Source organism: Sus scrofa, chromosome 10 (genome assembly GCF_054392235.1).
Source record: "Sus scrofa isolate SSC_HxYL_T2T_F1_AM1 chromosome 10, Sscrofa_HxYL_maternal_Yorkshire_Landrace_v2.0, whole genome shotgun sequence".
NCBI classification, from domain to species: Eukaryota; Metazoa; Chordata; class Mammalia; order Artiodactyla; family Suidae; genus Sus; species Sus scrofa.
In genome coordinates, this window is record NC_139392.1 from 82,222,032 (window position 1) to 82,245,309 (window position 23,278).

At 37.6% G+C, this 23,278-nt stretch overlaps 1 protein-coding gene across 4 annotated transcripts in view; it reads right to left on the bottom strand.

Annotated features, from left to right (window-relative positions):
- Positions 1-23,278, bottom strand: part of MALRD1 (MAM and LDL receptor class A domain containing 1) — an 860,334-nt gene that overhangs the window by 757,481 nt on the left and 79,575 nt on the right. For 2 of the 4 annotated variants that reach the window (XM_084980973.1, XM_084980978.1), the window contains exon 1: positions 1,707-1,822. The exons of 1 other annotated variant lie outside the window; for it this stretch is intronic. The gene's annotated coding sequence lies outside the window, so the exon portion shown is untranslated. Of the gene's footprint in view, positions 1-1,565; positions 1,612-1,706; positions 1,823-23,278 lie in introns of those variants that run through there. One more of the 4 variants, XM_084980974.1, reaches the window with a different exon arrangement.

The following is a 23,278-nucleotide window of genomic DNA, read 5'->3' on the forward strand; positions in this document are numbered from 1 at the left end:
CCTACACCACAGCTCATGGCAACGCCGGATCGTTAACCCACTGAGCAAGGGCAAGGATCGAACTGCAACCTCATGGTTTCTAGTCGGGTTCGTTAACCACTGCGCCATGACGGGAACTTCCCCATTAGAGTTTTTAAATAGAATCATCGCGTTTCAAAAAAATCAGAGCTAGAGTTCACTTACTACCACTCCTCTTAATCTCTACCAAGCAAATCTTCACGTCTCCACAGGAAGATGCTATCACACCATGGGATTGGCAAACTATAGCCCAAGGGTCAGATCCCACCTATGTCTTAGTTTATAAATAGAGGTTAACTGGATGCAGCCAGCTCATCACTTGTAAAGTGTTTAAGGCTGTTATCACATCAGTTGGTGAGGCGCTGCAGTAGGGTTCACAAGGTCCCCCAAACAGAACGTGTTTACTATTGATCCTTTATGGAAAAAGCTTGCTCACTCCTACATCAGATGATTGTCAGTCTTGTGTCTAAAGAAGAATCTAAACTAAGATTAATCCTTAGCTGCTTTGAAGTCTGTATTAAAGGAAAGGGAACAACCCACGAGCCAATTTATTGTTTCCAGCTTGACAGTGGCTTTCTTTCCACTGGGCCTCCGTCTGTTTTGTTTGCTTGTGCAATGTCATGGCCGGCACCCACAGAGGAAGCGGAGAAGACCTGCCCATTCAACAGTTCATTAAAGGCCTTCATGTATTTTTGTGTATGTCACCCCTTCCCTCAAAACCCAAAGTAGGAGTTCCCGTCGTGGCGCAGTGGTTAACGAATCCGACTAGGAACCATGAGGTTGCGGGTTTGGTCCCTGCCCTTGCTCAGTGGGTTAATGATCCGGCGTTGCCGTGAGCTGTGGTGTAGGTTGCAGACTCGGCTCGGATCCCGCGTTGCTGTGGCTCTGGCGTAGGCTGGTGGCTACAGCTCCGATTCGACCCCTAGCCTGGGAACCTCCATATGCCGCGGGAGCGGCCCAAGAAATAGCAACAATAACAACAACAACAAAAAAGACAAAAAAAAAAAAAAAAAAAACCCAAAGTATTTCAAGGTTCTCAGAGTCACCACGAAGCAAATGGTACAGTGAAAACCTCGACTCCAGTTCCACCTGTCATGTGACTCCCCAGATACTTGAATTATTTTCTTTGCATTACCTCGATTTGGTAAACATAAAAATTATCAACTACTTCTAAAACTATTTTCTTGAGAGGTTTTCTTGTAGGCTTTTCATAAGTGCATTAGTCCCTCAGTATCAATTACTCACATTCTGCTTTTCTAATGTCACCTTTTGCCAGTACACAGGTGTTGCCCATTGTTTGCAAATATTTCTTTGTGATACCTAACATTACCATGACGTCACAGACTTCTTAATGCCATTCAAGTGGGAATTGCCTACACAAGGCAGAACTGCATAAACATATTATCGGTTACTCCCCCATAAAACATTAGGCAACTGAACAAGCTATAGTAACAGAGTATCAAAAAACCTAAAGAAGCACAAAAGAACCTAGTTTAGAATTATAGGTAAACTTCCTTAAAAATAAGAAATCATCAGTGTTAACATACGCGTTTCTCATGAAAGTGTTGAAGAGAAAATGTCTTTTCCGTATTTCTGTGTGGATAGATGGATATTGATAGTTGTCTTGGTCAGTTTGGGCTGTTAGAATACTATAGACTGGGGGGGTTTGAACAACAAACATTTCTCACAGTTCCGGAGGCTGGAGGTCTGAAAGCAAGGCTCCAGCGTGGCAGAACTCTTGGCGAAAGGCGTCTTCCTCTTTGCCTTCACACAACCTTCCTTGATGCGTGCCAGGAGAAAGAGCGAAATCACGCCTCTCTTCCTCTTTTTATAAGGGCTTTAATCCACCTGCGGGGTCCATCCTCATCACCTGATTAACTCCCCCGCCCCCAGCAAGGCCCCACCTCCAAACAACATTCTGCTGGGCATGAGGGCCCCACCCATGAATTTTGAGGGAACACAAATATTCAGTCCAAAGCAGTAGTAATTAGCTGCTATGATGAAAATCCACTTAGATAGGGAATCATCTCTACAGTCTCCATATATAAGTGAGTGTTATTTCTGCTTTGCTGAACCTATTCCCTTCTCGCCTCACTTCTAGTCTCAGAGCCTACATTCAAATTGAGATTGCCTTGAGGGTCCTCAGCTGAAGCAAGGAAAAAAACAAGGACTTTTACATAGAAAAAGTTCAGATCTTTCCATTTAGCCAGTTAGGTAGGTCTCTTGGGAGAAAGTTAACCTCCTTAGTGGCTCTTCCCCAGGCCCAGCAACTGAATCCTTTAAATATAATTAAAGACATTACACACCTTTGTGAGTTTTCAGGGGGGTTTATGCAGTCGCTCTTGTAATACTCTACTTCAAACATGTTAAACAGGGCTATGTCTAGTCACTGAATTATTGATGTTACTTCTTAGAAAAGTCAAAAATACACTCTGAGGTTTCCAAAATAAAAAGGCAAATCTGGTTTTCTAGCTTTTGTGCTATTTCCTTATTTCAAGACCAAGGTAACATATCAATGAGATATTTTTGGTTACTTTTCTATTCTAACATAGCAACACTTACATACATTATTTGTAATAATGTGCAATAATAAAACAAATGTCACTACTCCAGTTGCTGTCTTGATTTAATAAATTAATTGCTTCATGATTTTACCTAAGAAAAACGCATTCTGCTTATCTAGCGATTAGTTTACTTTCCAAGCCTGTTTATTTTTTGAATGCTCATTTTAAGTAAATATTGATCTTTTTCCATTTAAGCACCATCAGAACTACCTATAAAAATCCAACATCTTCTCATATTACTAGATTTGTTATTTTAAAAATCACTGGACAAAGATCATTAGTCTTCCTTTTATAATTTTTATTTTCTTGATGTGGCCATCTGATGATAATGGCTTTTGAATGAGAGAGGAAAAATAAGGAGCATGGGCTTGCTCCCCAACAATTGTATATGTAAGGATGCAGTATCCATGACAACCGCATGTAAACTACTGAAGTATCAATGTGGCTTTCTAGTTCCTCACCCTAAATACTGACAACAGAAATATCAAGGCCTCCACAAAACCCCTTTGACATTGACTCTTGCCCTCAAACTGATTATTTTTTTAAATGTTGAGCCAATCTGTAACACTGAATTAATATTCTAAAAAATTTGTCTAAAGAGTGTTATCAGAAATATTATCAAAATACAGCCACATAGGAAATTATAAGTCCTTTGTTTCTTGTGGTATTTACTTTTACAACTCCAGAATTATAGCTTCTGCTTTAGAAATTATTGATACATTTAGAAATGATGGACTTGAATAATAACAGTGGCAGTAATAATAATAGCTATCTTTTTTTCTTTTTTCCTTTTTTTTTTTTTCCTTGTCTTTTCTAGGGCCACACCAGGGGCATATGGAGGTTCCCAGGCTAGGATTCTAATTGGAGCTACTGCTGCTGACCCACGCCACAGCCACAACAACAGCAACATGTGATCTGAGCCGCATCTTCAACCTACACCACAGCTCAAGGCAACCTCAGATCCTTAATCTGCTGAGGGAGGCCAGGGATTGAACCCACAACCTCATGGCTCCTAGTCGGGTTCATTAATTGCTGAGCCACTAAAATTGCCAAACTTGTACAAGGTGCATTAAATATAAAATATTTAATCCCACAGCAATCCTATTAGCGGTTCCTTTTTGCACATAAAAAAATTGAGAAAAGAGATTAAATACAATGACCAAGTGCAGGTAGCTAATAAGCTGTTGACCTGGAATATCCCTGAAGCCCGACCGCTGTACAACAAGGTCTCTCATTAAAAATGGTTGCACTTGGTTTTAGACTTTCAGCGGTTTCTGTTAGTGCCAAAAGAATAAGCTAAATATTTCAGGGTAATCCTTCATAGTTTCTCTAAATTAAAATAGTACTGATGAGTCTAAGAAATGGAAATGGCAAATTTACCTTCAGAGGAACCAGAGTCTGTGATGAACATTCCTCACTTAGTTTACCATCTTGAACATAAACATTTAGACTGTGAGTCTAGATGTCTCTTATTTGGAGTTTTAGAAATTTCTGAAAAGCATTCAGTACTTAGCCCCTCCCTCCTGAGAGAGCTACTGCCCTTTGCTATTTCCCTTTCTTTCCCTCTCACTCTTCTGTGAAGGCATCCTTTACCCTATTTCTACTGAATTCTAGAAAGCAGCATTATTATAAGTTTGTGGATCCATGTAGCACTAAGCATTGAAGGTTGGTAGAACCAATAATGTGTTTAACACATGTGGTTATTACATTTCAAATAGATTTCAGTGAGTAATACATTACAGGTCACTTGAAAGTATTTTAAAATTCATAGCATTTTTGTCATGTCCACCACCATAAAAATGATGAATAAAACAACATGAATGTTTCTATTAATTTCTTTTTTTTTTTTTTTTTTTGGATATTTAGGGCCACATCTGTGGCATATGGATTTTCCCAGGCTAGGGGTCAAATCAGAGCTGTAGCTGCCAGCCTACACCACAGACAGAGTCGAGTCTGGGACCTACACCACAGCTCATGGCAACAATGGATTCTTAACCCACTGAGTGAGACCAGAGATCGAACCCACGTCCTCATGGAGACTAGTCGGGTTTGTTAACCGCTGAACCAAGACAGTAACTCCCTTAATTTCTTACTTTAAAAAGAACTCCTCATAAGCAAAAAAGTTAAAACCTATTACACTAGTCCTTGAACAAATAAAATCTCCATTCTACAAGGTCTATCATGATTTGGACAGTAAAAGTAGTCTAATATCTTCTCCACAACTATGCAAGACTACAGCATTACACAAAAGAAAAAAATCCACAAGCAAAAAATGAAAATTCCCCCAAATAGAATTGACTGCACCCAAGAAATTAATGCAAGAATATAAAAGAAAGAAAAGCTCTCATGTCGTCTCTTAGGATACCCCTCTGTCTTCTCTCCCAGTATAAATAATGTTCATTGCTGCAGCCCCTACACAGGAAGAATTGAGATGCAGAATCTGAAATGTATTTCTTTTCAGATTGTATTTCTTCCCAGTTATTAGCCTGTGTTTTTTAAAGGCCTTAGCAGCATAAAAGTGAGGCATAGATATTTTAGGCAAAATATTCAAGAGCCACTCTTTAATTAACTTCACCAAAGATATTCAGCATTACACACCAGTAATTAGAATGTAGAGCTATTTGCTCTGTAATATTAAAGAATGTCAAGGCTTCCATTACTTATAAAGCTGTATGTTTTTTCAGCTTTTCATTTCACTTGCTCAAATTGGTTCTGAAAATATATTTAAAAGTATCTAGCTTCACCATTAAGCAAAATCGCTTCAAAATTCTAGCATGTTTTCATTGCTGGCAATGGTCAGCCCTAAACAGACACTTACTGCATAGGCAGAAGTGATTAACTCTGATGAATTCTGAAGTAATGCCCCTCCAACAGTTATTTGAGAAACAAAATGTTGTCTGTTGTTGTTGGCTAAATGTTGATCCATAAAATTTCTTAGTTTTTTATCTAAGACCAGTAGAAACAAATTACCTTCAGAGTTAGATCTGTAACATTCCCAGATCAGTAACTTAACACTGTAATATTTAAGGCAAATTGTTCAACTTCTTTGAACCTCTTCCCCCACCCACAAAATTTACTTCACTGTCTAATGAGAATTGCACGAGATGTTTCTTTATACATAACTGACCTAAAGCAGGATTTAAACCACATTGTTTTATGACCTCAAGTAGCCCACCCACCACTCTCCAAAACATTTTTTATTCACATCTTCCCCTGGGCTCCGAACACTTCTTTTGGTCCATGTTGCCCAGCAGCATGGACTTCAGCCCTGAAATATGGGGACTGGCTAGTAACATGTAGGACAAAGAGCCAATGAAATCACAGTCGTGGATCTTGCCAGTCCTGTTTTCAGCAGCTTCTGCAAGTGCACTGCAAAGTGACGATTCCTGAGAAATATGGGTGGACAACCAGCAGCAACTCTTCAACATGCGTGGGCAGACCAATGACTAAGAATCCAGGGACTATTTTAAGCAACAAGATTACAGGTCTACAGACACTATAAAACACAAGGATGAAGAACTCACCAACAGAACATAAAATGGATTTTATTTTCTTTGCTTCACTCTAGAAACCAGATAGGGAAGCAAAGTTGACTCAAAAACAAGACAGAGAGAGAGTACTCTAGCGGGGTTGCTTTTACTCCACAGAGAGGGTGGCAGCCTGATTACAACAGAAGACCTTTTGGATTAAGGTCAAAGTACCAGTGAAAAGGGATGGTTAGGAATTTTCCTTTCATTTTTGGCAAATCCAGTAAGAGGAAGTGTCAAACTCTTGATCTGGATGGTGAAGAGTAGATCAAATACTCAGTGCAGAGTCTGATGTCAACTAGACAAGAATCATGAGATAAAGCCATACTTGGTTCCTCAAATGGGCTGTGACTTGTAGCAGCCATAAGTTTTTTTTTTTTTTTTTTTCTCATTTAACAAACAATGACATAATGCTTATTATGTGCTCAGGCCTCTTTTATGTGCTTTGTAAACTCATTTAATTTTCCTAACAATCCTAAAAAGTACTTAATTTATTACCATTTTAAAGTTAGAAGCAAAAAGAGGCTAAGTAACTTTCCCAAGAAAAATCTACCTCAAAAGTAGTTCTTTTAATCATTGCAGTCTTCTGCCTCCCTCCAAATTAAGAATTTGATCAATGCTGGGAGTATATGATCACACCCTGAATCCCTATTACAAGTTTTTGCCTCCTTTTAATTTTCGTTGGCCTGCCCGTGGGTTGGAAGGGGCAGGAGGAATTAGGAGAAGAGAACTGAATATTCTGGCAAATGTTCATATATAGGCTAATTATAACAGCTATATTTTTAGAGTGTTGTTACACCAGAAATAAGTTCAACTGGCTAAAGCAAGAATAAAGTAATTGCACCAGAAGAATCACACTGAAGTATCTTGAATGGGAGCCAACTAGTTCAGTCTTTTATTACCCTGGAATCAAAATAATAAAGAACCTTTGAAGAATCTGAGAAGGAAGGGAAGAATGTGTGTGTGTGATCAGGTGTCAGTTTGAGCAACAACAAAAAATAGCAAACATGTAGGCAAGAGGGACTCCAGGAAACCATACGGATTTGGAAAGATCCACCTCGTCACACGGGTCAGAACATCATCACTTCCCTTCTGGCCTTCAGAATGCAAAAAAGCCTAATAAGCCGTAACAGATGGGTTCACTTCGAAGGGAAAAGACTGTTCTGCATTTTCATGTGAACAGTCATAACCACGGAACCACTGGTTTTCCCGAGTCCTTGAATTCGTTCTCAAGACAAGACGGAAAATTGCTATTGTCTGTCAATAAGAACCTCCTCATAATATCCAAGCAAACATTCTTCCCTCGAGGATGTGCTTCTGTAGACCCTCAAATGCATTCAACAGCTGCTCTTCCACATCTGCACGTGACAGCCAGCATTTCCCTTTGGTGCTGATGAGCATAGGGCTTGGGAGCTCAAGTTGTGTGCTTCTAGTGGTAAAACGTTTATAGGTGATCACCATTCTCACATATCCTTACATTTTGCTAACTGAGAACATATCCTAGGAGAACTTCTCAGAGCCGTCGATGCTTCAGAAGCCCTGTGGTTTTCTTCCACACATGCCCCAGGCTCCAATTCCAGAAAATCTGACTAATGGGTTTGGGGTAGAACCTGAGCATGTATGTTTTTTTTTTTTTTAACTCCATGGGTGACTGATGCACAGGAAGGTGGAGAACTACACCACTGCAGGAAAAAAAAAAAAAAAAAAAAAAAGATAGTAATCAACAATTTTTGCAGGCTTGCCATGTGCCAGGTGCTTGGCTGAGGGATTTACATGTCTCATCACATTTGATCTCCATAATAACTTTCTGAGGTAATTATCTTGTTTTTTTAGTTAAGAAATCGAAGGCCCAGATGAATGGAATAACTTTCCTGAGGTCACAGAGGAAATGTATGGTGGAGCTGGGATTTAAACCCAGGCAGTCTACTGTCAATAGATAGATAGGTGATAGATTAGATAAATAGATAATAAATAGATATATAGATGATAAATTGATAGTAGATATACAAATAGATAGATGATAAATAAATAAATAATGAAATTGGCTTGAACCTCCATTGTATTATCTATGAAAGTCATTACTTTCCCAATTTTTCTACACAGGGTCTTCAAGGGGTCAGTTCTGACTCTAAGCTCTGACCTTCACTGAATTAGTTTCTCCTGTTCTTCACCCTGTCTTTCTTTGTGGTTTTTTGTTTGTTGGCCCAGCCAATTTCCACTATTTTAAAAAGGAAAAAAACAAGCTAACCATGTCATGCTTTGTTTAATAAGGCAGTATGTGGCAAACATACTTGGGTGAGACAGAGTTTATCATTTTTTTTAATTGCAGCAAGACGGTTAACTTAAAATTGAATAATAATGTTCTTTCCTTGAAATTTCCCAGCCACTATGTTCAGCCATACTCTGCTTTCTTCTTCTTCTTCTTTTTTTTTTTTTCTCACCTCTCTACTCTCAACTTCTGTCTCATCCAGCCTTTGCTTTGTCCTCATCCCTGGATTTTTCTTCATCTCTAAAGCAAGGATATTTAACAAACTCCTCTGTTGCCTCAGGTGTGTTCTTTTACTAATACCAGCTTCAGGTTCTCACATTCTATCACAAATGGTTTACCAAGTATTTTCTTAAGCAAAGGTAGTGCTTTCTCTAAGTGACATTTTTTCCTGCCTTTTTTTTTGTTTGTTTTTTTCACATTCATGTACCTTCTCTTTGCCAGGGACTGGGCTGGATCAATGATTATACAAAGTAAATTTGAGATATGGTCCCTAATCAAAGAGCTGACAATTTAGCGGTGAGGAAAGATATGCGTAAGATAATTTGATAAGGAATTAACATATAAATAAGTATTCTATTACTTTAAGGGTATAGAAAGCTTATAAATTCAGATTAAGAGAAAAAATAGATCAGAGATATAGATGAAAATTTTAGAGAAGAAAACGCTTTAGTTAAGTAGGATTCAGATCAGGGATATAAAGCAGGAAGACAGCTGTGCCCTACCCAGATCAATTCAATCAAAATCTCTAAGGATGGCACCTGGAGTATAGTTTATTTTTCAAACTCTCCAAGTGATTCTAATACAGCCATGGGTGATCACCACAGTATGATTTAGTGCCTCATGGATTGACTTGTTAGGAAAAAAATATCAAGCAATGTAATGAAATTCAAATTTGATACGATACATTTGAAATATTGCATTTTATTTGCTTTAATAAATATCCGGCCTATTCTAATTTGCAATCAGAACATGGGTCAAAGGAAGTCTTGAGAACTGTCATCCTCTAATCTTACGGTTTATCTCTCTGCTGGCTGTTTCAACCATAGCTACAGCAGCATTTGAAACGGGGTACCTGTCAACCAACTGGGAGGTGGACAGAGCTTTCCACATAAGAGAAATTTTGTAGAAAGCAATATATTACTTTAGGTTTCGTGGATCATGAATTGTTATTGGTAGAGTTGGGGCAACAACAAAGTCAATGTGATTCCAGAAAAATGGTGGAGTTTGTTTCCAGAAAAAAAACCAATGACCTTCCAGACAAAGCCTCCATGAAAGATTTCTACTTACAGATATGCGGGACTACCTGGCGTCAGACCATTGCCCTCGGAAAACACTAGAAAACCCAGATAGATTAAAAAACAAGACAAAACAAAAACTGAAGGCAATCTGTTATCAATACAGCAAAGACCTGAGGAACCAATATCCCCGAGAAAAAAGAAATACAAAGAGGTAAGGCCCAAATTCATCAATGTATTTTTCCCTTCAGTCTTTGGCATTTTTTAAGTGGTGGCCAAGAAGCTGAAAAGCCAAACAGACAGTAACTCAGAGGCCAAAAAGTGAGCAGAGTTTAGCAGAGAGTTCAGTGGTCTCAGTGGACTGTGAAAATAAAGACAGAGCCCAGAAAGGGGAAGAGCCTAGTAAACCCTCCTAACTTTCACGTAGAACTCACCAGGGACTGTGCTATAGGAATAAGTGCAACTGGAAATAGAACAGTATTTGCAAAAATTTAAAAATAGCTGCAAATCAATTCAATCCCAAGTGAATCAGAAGCATTCTTCCTCCAAACTTCCTGCATCCCAGAAGCAAAGGTAAATTCTCTCCACAGGAAGATAACATGCAGCCTCAAAACCACTTCATAATTTTTCATATGTAACTACAAGGAATAGTCATCACTATAGAACAGGATAACAAATGTTATCCTATGCTGTAGTTCCGTGGATTGTAGAAGAGGTCTGTAAATTATCTGGCACAAAAATGGTCAACAAATGACAGTTCTAACAGTGGGCACTGAGAAAATATAGTGTTGTGTTTTTTAAAAAGTCCATTTGAAGCTCCTGCTGTGACTCAGCAGTAACGAACCTGACTAGTAACCATGAGGATGCAGGTTCGATGCCTGCTCCTGCTCAGTGAGTTAAGGATCTGGCGTTGCCATGTGCTGTGGTATAGATCACAGATGCAGCCTGGGAACATCCATATGCCATGGGTGCAGCCCTAAAAAAAGCATAAAATAAAATTAAAAGTCCCCTTATTCTTTCTGTCACGGACATTGAGGAGTAGATAAATAATTTGTTATATAAGAGAGAAAGATATGCTGGGTATATGATTAGATTAATATTAGCGTTAGAAACTAGAGATAGATACTTTTCCCCTGTCAGTTCCTCAACAAGTAACCAGAAGTCAGCAAAAATGACAGTTCCACATTAATGAAGCAAGCACAGCTTGAAAAGCCCTTAAACCTAGTTTTTCTAGCCATTGTCACCATGTCATCCCAGGCTGTTCTGTTACAATTAAACAACATTTCTGCACAGCATCACAACCTAATGTTTCATAATTGAAGGACAATAATTACCTTTTACTATGGATGTTCCTTAATGGCTGAAAATAGAAATGCATTATCCACGCTTTCAATACTTCTGGTTTGTACAACAATTAAAACATCAGAACATAGTATTAATATTAGGAATTAAAAGCACTGCAAATTTATAAAACGTTTTACAAACATCTGAGTTCTTATTTTTATACCCTTAAGTAAGGATTGGGTTTTGATATTTATACACTAATGGCTAAGAATATGGGGCCTGTGAAACCTAAATGCCAATAACAGGCCCAGTAATACTAATTTGGGATTAAATTAGGCTAAACTGAGCAGAAATGATGATTTTAATTTTCTTTCTGCCATTTAGTCATCAAGTTTTAAGGCAACCTTAAACTAAATTTGAAATATCCAAATGCTATTATGAATAACTGTGCCCGAGATTTTAGATATATGACAGCCTGTGAAGTGTTTTGATATAACAGACAGAATTTTAAAAGAAAAAAATTAATATTAAAAAATGTTCAACTTCCTCCTGCCACCCCACTTCTTCCACATTGCTGCCCCAAATGCTACAGCAGGACAGGAGACACAGCCGGAGAAGCTGATCAGGATGGGATGCACATCTGTTCTACCCTGGTGCCAGCTCCTTTGCTTCCAAGTCATCAGCCCAGACAGCTCTAACATCTTGGTCCAGTGGTACCCAGAGCTGAGTCACTTCTGCAAGGAGCTGCCCATCATGGGATGTAAGACTGACCTATACATGGACATACTGCCAGTGAAGAAGCTGTGAAAAAAAAAACAGATTGGAGGAGTTCCCATCGTGGTGCAGTGGTTAACAAATCCGACTAGGAACCAGGAGGTTGCGGGTTCGATCCCTGCCCTTGCTCAGTGGGTTAAGGATCCGGCGTTGCCGTGAGCTGTGGTGTAGGTTGCAGACGCGGCTGGGATCCCGCGTTGCTGTGGCTCTGGCGTAAGCCGGCGGCTACAGCTCCGATTCGAGTCCTAGCCTGGGAACCTCCATATGCTGCGGGAGAGGCCCAAGAAATAGCAAAAAGACAAAAAAAAAAAAAAAAAAAAAAAACCGATTGGAGCCCATGACCTATCAGAGGAACCAGGAGATGCGAGGACTTTGGGCACAAGGACTCCCTCCAGTGCTCAGCTGGGCTGCACGAATGTCCACGTTGTCTTCCGGGAGGCGAGGTGGCCCTCAGCAACTGCAGGGGCAACCTCTGGCGGAGCTTTGGCATAGTAAGCTGATGGCCTGGGACCCTTCATGCCTGGGAAGGAGTTGGGTACTGACCTGCCGAGTTGGTAGAGCTGTTCCTTGTCCCTACACTGTGACCATCCACCTGCATCTCAAACAGGTGAGTACCACCAAGGCCTGGCTTCAGCCCAGAGGCGAGGCTTCCTCAATCAGAGAGAAACCCTTCTGGGGCTAAGGCTCCCTGGCCTACCAGCCCTCTGGAGGCCCACCCCAGTGTCCCCTGGAATCACTGACAGACTCCAGTTCCCAGCCTTGGACACTGCATCCTGAAGCAGTTGGTGCAGCCTGGCACCACCTGGTGGCTATTTCCAGGACTGCACCTTCAGGATCTCTATGCCTAGGACTCTCTGAGCTGAATCCACATGCTGCCCTATCCCCCCTTACCCAGCCAATCCCAGTGGTCACTGTAGCAACTAAAAATACATCATTTGTCCAAAAACATTTTTTACATGAAATAACCATTTATTTCACAAAATAAACAACTGTTGACAACAGCGATACTCCAAACCCTATACTACAGTGGCACATTTGAAAGAAGACACTATGAAAGGATTAGAAGAATTGTGATTATCTGAGTCAAAGCTTTCTTGTAGCTCTTATTCTTCAGCCACAATAACATATTTCAAGAAGCAAGTACCTTTAAGTACAATAAAAATTGTATATTCCATATGGTGAGTTTCTCTTTCCCAAAAGATGGAGAAAATAAAGAATAAATTCATAAAAATGGAGAGAAGCAAAGATAATCCATGACCTCTGAAGAACACTAATAAACAAGATCTGAAATAAAGAAAAAGGAGAAGCAATAAAAAGGAAATGACAATTACAAACACTGGTAGTTTTAAGAGGTGTGTGCTGTATCAAACAAAAATTTTGGGGGGCCACACGCACAGCATATGGAAGTTTCCAGTCTAGGGGTTAAATCAGAGCTGCAGCTGCCGGCCTACACCACAGCCACAGCAATACGGGACCTGAGCCTCAACTGTGACCAAAACTCATGGCAACGCCATATCCTTAACCCGCTGAGCGCAGCCAGGGCTTGAACCACATCCTCATGGATACTAGTTGAGTTCATTACCACTGAGCCACAAGAGGAACTCCTTAAATATCTTTCAATTAAAGAATTTTTTATATATCATGATAATCCATTTTACAAAGTTACATGTAGATGTTAAAAAGGAAAAGGGAGGGAGTTTCCATCGTGGTGCAGCGGAAAGGAATCCTACCGGGAACCATGAGGTTATGAGTTCGATCCCTGGCCTCACTCAGTAGGTAAAGATCTGGCATTGCAATAGCTCCAATTTGACCCCTAGCCTGGGAACCTCCATATGCTGTGGGTGCAGCCCTAAAAAGACAAAAAACAAAGAAAAAGAAAAAGAAAAAGGGAGACCTACGTGTCCCAACGTAGAAGATTCTCCCAAAATGTTTGTAAAATAATTGAGGTGATACATAATATGTACGTTAAAATACAATTTATGTTTTAAAAATATACACACATATATAAATATGCAAATTAATAGAAAGCTATATGAAAGTATCACAGCAAATATTGACAGTGAATCATCTTTGAGAGGTAAATGACTAATACAATCTACTTTAAGTGGTAAAAAGTTATAGCCAACCTGCTTTATAACATTGTAATATGTACTGAACAAATACCATACTGTCAATACAACTATTATTCGATACATAAAACAAGTGGAACTGATCCCGTATATTGACTTTTTATTTACACAGAAGAAAAGCAATGCTATCATGCATCTACAAAAATACAATCAATAAAACCACTTTCTTTGAGTTTTCGTTTAGAGTCCCAGTCTTTTAGAAATCTGTGACAGCTGTTTCCATATGAATAAATAGCTATATATGGAATCAAAATAAAACCAATCCTAAAATTATCATCATCTCACCAATTCTGTAATATTCAGATCATATATATATATATATCCTTAAAATGGTTATTTTGCTCTTAAGTTTTCAGAGACAAGGTAAACAAATAATTACAGTTTTGCAGTTATTTGTTTTAACCAATATTGCAAAGCATTTCAAAAATTTGCATTGCAAGTGTCTGCCATACAATCTAGAGAGAAGTCTATAAGAAAAGTAAAAACAATTTGATTAACTTATCCAACTGAGGCCTACCAGAATTATTCAGGGAAACTATCCAAAAAAATTACATGTAGTTGTTTGCTTTGCTCCATGAGACCAAACTACCCATTCAGATGTCATCAGAGATGAAACAGTATTCTCATTTTTGTGGCAGAATTCCCAGTGACCTCAAGTTGTTACATCTGTATTCCCTGTTCCAAAGACACCTGATAGGAAAAATAACATGGAAAAAGTGCAAATTGCCTTAAGGATAATAGAAAAAAAAAGTTAAATTGCTTCCAGAGGCAATCAAATTGAGGCATTTTCACAGTCTCATTGGAAAGGAATAGAGGTTTGAGTTTCGTAAGTGAAAGGCCTGGAGTTGCTGTTGTGGCTCTGCAGGTTAAGGACCCACTGTTCTCTCTGTGAGGATGCGAGTTTGATCCCTGGCCTCACTCAGCATTAAGGATCTGGCATTGCTATAAGTTGTGGTATAGGTCACAGATGCAGCTCAGATCCAGGGTTGTTGTGGCTGTGGCCTGTGGCGTAGGCCTCAGCTGCAGCTCTGACTCAACTCCTAGCCTGGGAACTTCCAAGCCATAAAAAGAAAAAGAAAAATAATAGTAAGTGAAAGGCCTGTTACCAGTTAGTTGGCAAAGAACTATCCATATAGCCTTGAATACTCTCCCTGGAGAGTATTTTCTTGTCTGTAAAATGAAGTGTTTGGACTAAATGATCTCTACCATCATCCAACTCTTTATTCACTGAGCTTCCAGGCCAAGCCTCCAAGCTTAAGAGCACCAGAGAAAGGGGATCACTAACAAACATGAAAGTAAAACAAATGAGGACCGAGGTGGTAGGGAAGGAATGCTGGGTGATTCTTTTCTGGTCCAGTTTACCTGGGACTTAGGGCAGGAGTCAAAAAACCCTTTCCAAACAAAGACTTTATAGACCTGTGGTCTCTGTTGCAGCTATTCAACTCTGCTTTTACAGCACAAAAGCAGCAGTAGAAAATCTGTAAATGAATGAGCGTGACACAGCCCTTTCATACTATGCATCCATACTCAACCCTACTTTATTTACAAAAGCAGACTGTGGGCTGGATCTAACCCAGAAATCACAGTTCGCCCACCCCTAGTTTATGTGGTCTGTCGCACGTCTGACTGGTTAGCTCATTATCAGCTAGGATACTTCCGTTCTTTTCTACATTAACTTCTCATTCTCCATGAGGTTAGCCTGTGTCCATTCACATGCTCTACTTAGAATTCCAGATGCAACAAAACAGCAAATCAGACTGCCGAATATTTTTCAAGTTTCTGATTGTTATGTATATTTGCCCCAATGGCCAAAGAAGTCATGTGGCCAAGCTGTGAAGGGGTAAAGAAATAGATTGCACCCCTTGATGAGACCAATGGGAAAATTCAAAAGATAAAGTAGTATACATGAGGGTAGAAGAGATATGCTCCCCTTTCTATGATAGGCTACAGGGAACTCTGTAAAACAAATCTGCAATGAACCCAAATTTCCAGCCCTTTGTATTTAACTAATCCCAAGTCAGTTAAAAAGATAACATTTTGAGATGACATAAAATATACTTTATTTCTCCTAAAAACTTTTTTAATCTTGTGATTATTTTATACTTCTCCACGTAGAAAGAAATATTATCACCTGAGGAACTCCAGAGTTCCTCTGACAATATAAACTATAATTTACAAAGGTGGTGGAGATTAGGCCATTAAAGAGTAGATTAATAAAATCTTTTTAAGTTGGATTTTTTTTTTTTTTGAAAAGAGATGTTGATAGCCTACAGCAGTCAGTAAAGAGTACATTTATCACTTGAGACTAAACGTACTCACTTCACTCCATCATTTTCACTCCAGTTTGATGCCTGTCCTCTAGGCAACAGAGGCTTGCAATGACAGAAGCAGTGATCACTGCAGAAATTGACTGCAGTTATTTTAGAGCAGAAAAGTATCCAAAAGAGTAGTAAAAGAAAATGGAGGAGCATCCTTAGAAAACCAAAAGCAGAATTCCCCCTAAACATTTTGTCAAAAAGAGAAATAAAAGTGAGACTGCTTAGTTATTTGAAACAGCTTTCAAAATAATAGATGGACCATTACGGTAGCTGGTACTTATTCACATTTATTTTTTTAAATCATTTTATTTTATATTAAAGTGGAACATCAATGCGTCTGCTAGTTGAATCTGGTACTTATTCACATTTATTTTTTAAAATCGTTTTATTTTATATTCAAGTGGAAAGTCCGTTTGTCAGCAATAGAGGAGCAGAAAAATATACAAAGTAGAGAGGCATTTGAAACAAAGTTGAAAGTTTCCTGTGCATGAATGTGATACCTTCTGTTTGGCCTGATTTTCTTTGTCATTCTTGATGATTAACTTATTAAGAAAATTGGCCCCTGCCTACCCTCTAACTCTCAGAAGAGGAAAAAAATAAATGTTTAGGTAACCCTTTCAGAGAAGAAGCAATCGACATTCTTAGGCATGAAAAAAATGTCAATTATTTTATAGATTACCTATGGGGGGAGGTTAGAGAATGGAATGAACTCACTTAAGAACAGGAGTCTTAAATTGTAGGCGCTTCCCAGCAGCAGCAGTATCACTTGGGAATTTGTTACATGTGCAAATTGTCTGGCCCTGTATCCTCCTAGTGAATCTGGAATCTCTAGGAGTGGGACCAGCAATATGTTTTAACAAGCCCTCCAATTGATTCTGGTGCCCACTAAATTTGTGAACTGCTATATTCAAAGATAACCCAATTTGATTATTACATTTAAGAGGGACCACTAGAAGCCCATTATGTCTGAGGATTTTAAACTATGTGCTTTCAGAATCTTCATGGCCCATTCACTTAAAAAAAATTAGATATTCAATCACGAATTTCTAGTTATAGGACTACAAGTTGACTGTGGACAATAGACTTGATTGGCAAGTCACCATGCTGTGAATGCTTATACTCATTTCTTATTCAAGTCAGGTGGGATCCGTGGAGCTAAGGAAGCATTCGTTAAACGAACAAAGTTAGCACATGGAAATTAGATAAAATTCTGCTTCATTTTCTACAGTAATTTTCAAGATATGTGTGCTTCCTGTGACTCTGGGGGATCAATTTAGATGATAAGAAAAGTAACAAAAATGTGTTTTTCTACCTTTAGAGTATTGAAATCACACAATATAAATCCAGCATAAATATATTTCTTTAAAAAAGATACTCTCGCTTAGCCAGAAAAATATATAAGTGGTATTTTTCTTCCTTTAAGGAAAAAGCTAAAAATAAACAGACCTTTGAAAATGTTAGAAAGACACGGGAAGGAAGATTAAGAACTAGAGGAAAAAGCAACTTAGCAAAATTTAGGACAAAATTATGGATGGAGGGTAAACCAGATCTACATGGAATATGAAAGAGCTCCAGAAGTTCAAAATGTTTTCACTTATGTGGTAAATTTCCATGATTATTTATTTATTTATTTGGCTTTTTAGGGCCACAACCGCAGCATATGGAAGTTTCCAGACTAGGGGTCAAATTGGAGCTACAGCTGCTGGCCTATGCCACAGCCACAGCAACGCGGGATCCAAGCTGTGTCTGCAACCTACACCACAGCCCACAGCAGTGCCAGATCCTTAACTCACTGAGCAAGTCCAAGGATTGAACCTGCATCTTCATGGATACTAGTTGCATTCATAACCCGCTGAGCCACAATAGGAACTCCTCCATGAATGTATAATTGTATTTAGTTTTGCTGTTTTCTACCTTCATGGAAGACACTGTGAGTAGCCAGGATATTCCAGGTACAGATAACCTGCTTGTTTCCAACCACCCCTCCATCTCCAGCCATGATCAATATTCTGTTCTCAGTTTTGAACATGGTGTTTTAATAGAAATACATATAAAAGATGTTCTAATAAGAGTAATTTAATTGTAATTGTTTTCCAAATACTTCTCTACCTAAGGGTGACAGTTCCAAGTTCATTTACTAGTCTTTGAAAAATCTTAAGCTCAAATAATGTAGGGGTTGATGGGGTTCAGGACATCAAAATATAGGGATTCACTACCCCCAAATACAGCACTTTAGCATATTGAAGATTTTCAGCTGAAGGCATTTGAGAAAACGCAGAAGTGGGAAAGTCAATCTAACCTTTCTCCCCCACCTTCTCACCTGAAACAGGTCATAAAACAGGATAGATGTGTCCCTTAAAGGGCATCCTTATCTCTGAAGACAGAGGGACTCCAAGAATAATCTTAACAAACAGGACTTCCTAAGTTTTTACAGCTTATGACACTTATACTCCTAAACCTATTAAATTTCTACCTGGTTGACGATTCTTCACCAAATCTTGCATTAAAAAAAACAAAGATCTCACTGTTTCTTTGGGTCTTCATTTCCTTATGAAGGCTCCCATATTACACAAAATTTTATGTAAAGTATATTGCACACTTTTTCCCTATTAATCTGTCCTTGACAGTTAAATTTTCAAACCCAGCCAGAGACCCTAAAAGGGTCATGAAAAACATTTTCTTTCCTTTCCAAGAAGGTCATAGAAACTCAAGGATGAAAAAGTCATCTTAAAAGCAAAAAAAAAAAAAAAAAAGTCTTTTCTGTATTATATTATAGTTGATTGTCTAGAGCCATAACTCGTCAATGCAGCTTCAGAGGTGACTACTGCTGCAAGTATGGCTTCCTGAAGGAAAGGTGGGAGTGAGGGACCCTTACTCACTTAGGTGACTACAAACCTAAGCAAAGCATCACTATCCACAGCCAGTATCCAATATTCAAAACTGAAATTTCTCTTTCCGAAGTAAGTCTCAAACTTGAAAAGGATATTTAATGGAAAAATATTAGAGGAAATGACCCAATAATATGTTCTTCTTTTATATCACATGAAAGATTCGTTTTTACATCTTTTAAAAAAAAGCTATAAAACATTTAAACTAATGAGAAAGGATATTTCTTGATGCATTGTATTGTGTGACAAGCTTATTACAAATAATTATTTGCTGATTTGTAAAGCTTTGTACATGGGTGACAATAATCTACCAACTGTGAAGACATTAAAAAGTATAATTTCCACAAACTCAGTCTGAGATCAAAAATCCAAATCACTGCCTAAGCATTCTATTTAGTTTAGTAGTATTCATTTAAAATGTTTAAGGCATAAGCATGATTTTAAGCTCAATCTGCAGATGTGATCAATGACTTGTAAGCCTTGTTGAACTGATTTAAATGAAAGTTTTCTCAATTTATCAGCCTTATGGTCTTTTTATAATTTGTATCCACGAATAATATCTAAGTTACACATGCTTTTGTGGGAAGAAAAAGGGGATGTTGAGGTTGATTAAAAAATCCAAAAATCAAATTATGTAGGAATTACGAATGTTCAAAACAGCATTATTTACGATTGGCAATAAATGGAAGCAACCTAAGTGCCCACCAACAGAGAAACGGATAAAGAAGCTGTGTATGTACATATATAGAGATAGATACATAGATAGATAGATAGAGTTATATGTGAGTATATATATATCTATATATACAAACACACATATACTCACATAACACACAATGGAATGCTAATAAGCCATAAAAAAGAATAAACATGTGCCATTTTTACAACATGGATGGACTTGGAGGGTACCATGCTAATAGAAATAAATCAGACAGAAAAAGACAAATACTGTATAATATCACTTATATGTGAAATCTAAAAAATACAACAAACTAGTGAACACAACAAAAAAGCAGACTCACAGATAAAGAGAAAAATTAGTGTTACCAGGGGCAAGGAGGGGCAATATATGGGTAGATGATTAAGAAGTACAAACTATTAGGTATAAAATAAGCTACAAGGATATAATTGTACAATATAAGGAATGTAGCAAATAGTTTATAACAACTACAAATGGAGTATAACCTTTAAAAATGTTAATCATTATTATATTGTACCCCTATAATTAATATAATATTGTTATCAACTATAATTCAATAAAAAATTAAATATAAATTATGTAAGATGCAATGAAAGCAGTGCATGGAGGGAAATTTATATCATTAAATGCATATATCAGGAAAGAAGAAAGATCTAAAATCATTAATATAAGCTTCTACCTTAGGAAACTAGAAAAAGGATAGATTAAGTGCAACGTTGACAGAAGAAAAGAATAAAAATAAGAGTAGATATCAATGACATTGACAGCAGAGAAGATCAACTAAATCAAAAGTTGGTTCTTTGAAAAAATCAATAAAATTGATAAACCTCTAGTGAGGCTAAGAAAAAGAGAGACGGCACAAATTACCGATAACTGAAACAAAAGAGGAGCAATCACTACTGATCCTGTGTTTATTCAAAGGATAATAAAGAAACATTATTATCCTTAATAATTTGATAGATGAGATGGAAAAACTCCTTGAAAGAGAGTTTATCAAAATTTGCACAGGAAAAAATATATAATATATATATATATCTATAAAAGAAATTGAATAAATCATTAATAATCTTCCAGAACAGAAAGCACCAGTCCCAGACAGTTCACTCATGAATTCTACCAAATATTTAAGGAAGAAATTAAGCTAATTCTCTACAGACTCTTCCGGAAAACTGAAGCAGACGAAATAGTTCCTAACTCATTCTATAAGGCCAGCACCACCCTAGTATCAAATCAGATAAAGGTATCACAAGACAAAAAAATTTCAGACCAGTATCTTCCATGAACACAGACACAAAAATCCTTGAAAAATTTTAAGGAATCACAAATCAAATCCAACTATTTATAAAAAGGAATTACACACCACAACCAAGTGACATATATTATAGATAACAAAAGGCTGGTTCAACATTTGAAAACTGATTACTGTGAATCATCATATTGAAAAGTTAAAGAAGAAAAGCCATATGATCATATCGATAAATGCTCAAAAAGCATTCAGCAAAGTCCCAAAGCCAGTCATGATTTTTAAAACTCTCAGCAAACTCGATGTGACTGTTAATTTTATATGTCAGGTTGGCTAAGCGATGGAGCCCAGCTGTTGTGTCAGACTTCAGTCTACACCTTCTGAGATCTTCTGAGAAAGAAGTGATTCTGCTTCTAGACTGCCTTTAGACTCAAGACTGAAACATCAACTCTACTCTACATTACAGATTTTCAATCTTTCTAGCCTTCACAATTATATGAGCCAATTTCTTAAAGTAAATATATATCCTTTTGATTTCTTTGTAAAAACCTGACTAGGACACTAGGCATAGAGATTAACTTCCTCAGCTTGGTAAAGACGAACAACAAAAAGCCTACAACTAATGTCACTTCATTATGAGAAAGCACATGTTTTCTCACTAAGCTAAGGAACAAGAGAACTATGTCCACTCTAACTGCTCCTATTCAACACTGTGCTGAAAGTCCTAGCAAACACAAAAACAAGAAGAGGAAATAAAAGGTATACTCATTGGGAATGAAGAACTAAAACGATCTTTGTTCACAGATTACATGATCTTCATGTAGGAATTTCCAAAGAACCAACAATAAAACTTTTAAAAAAATGAAAAAAGTCTAGGTGACCTTGAGTTGGCAATGACTTTTTTTAGACAGAACATCAAAAACACTAGCCATGAAAAAAATTAATAATTTAGACTTCATTAAAATTAAAAACTTTGGCTCTGTGAAAGCACTAGGAGAATAAAAAGACAAACCACAAACTATGAGAAATTATTTGCAAAAGACTTATCTGATAAAAGACTGGTATCTAAAACATGCAAAGAACTCTTAAAACTCGATAGGAAAACAAACAATCCAATTTTTAAAAAGTGGCAACATACAGGAACAGAAAGCATACCAAGGAAGACAGACAAATGTCAAATAAGCATAGGAAAAGATTCTTAGTACTATATGTCTCTAGGGAATTGCAAGTTGGATATAGGTACGCTATTTCGTTATTTGCCTCTGTGAAAAAAAACCTCTGTCAATGTGCAAATATGCATATCATAATAACTACAAAAATATTACAAATTAACATAAATATATAAAAACAAATAATGTGTTTATTACTCAGAAATACAATTTTACACTTATTGAAATAACTCTTTTATAAATACAATATTTAGAAATTGTTTGTTTATAATAATCATGTGCACGCCTTTAATAGAGGAAAAGAGAAATTGAAAGGTAAAAGTATTCCCAGAAAAAAGTTCTTTCACATTAAAAAATCCAATGCTTCTGAATTGTATTTTTTCATACAATATTGTCCTCTGTGCCATCAAGAGGATTGGTGAGCCAGTTATTAAGAGTTTCAAACTTGTCTCCAAAATTTTCTTCCGTGCTGCTCACATTCACTCGGCAAGATTACATGTCAGTGCTTTACTAATCTTATCTAAGGGTGTCAACAGAAGGGTTTTTTTGTTTGTTTGTTTTTAATTAATTCTTCAATAGTTATTTCCCCAATACAGTTTTTTTTTCTACTGCACAGCATGGTGACCCAGTTACACATACATGTACACATTCTATTTTCTCATATTATCATGCTCCATCATAAGTGACTAGACATAGTTCCCAGTGCTACACAGCAGGATCTCATTGTTAATCCATTCCAAAGGCAATAATGTGCATCTATTACCCACAAGCTCTGCAACCACCCCACTCTCTCCCCCTCCCCCTTGGCAACCACAAGTCTATTCTCCAGGTCCATGATTTTCTTTTCTGTGGAAAAGTTCATTCGTGCCATATATTAGATTCCAGATATAAGGGATATCATATGGTATTTGTCTTTCTCTTTCTGACTTACCTCACTCAAGATGAGAGTCTCTAGTTCTATCCATGTTGCTTCAAATGGCATTATTTTGTTCTTTTTTGATGGCTGAGGAGTATTCCATTGTGTATATATACCATATCTTCCTAATCCAATCATCTGTCAATGGACATTTGGGTTGTTTCCATGTCTTGGCTATTGTGAATAGAGCTGCAATGAATATGTGGGTGCATGTGTATTTTTTAAGCAAATTTTTGTCTGGATA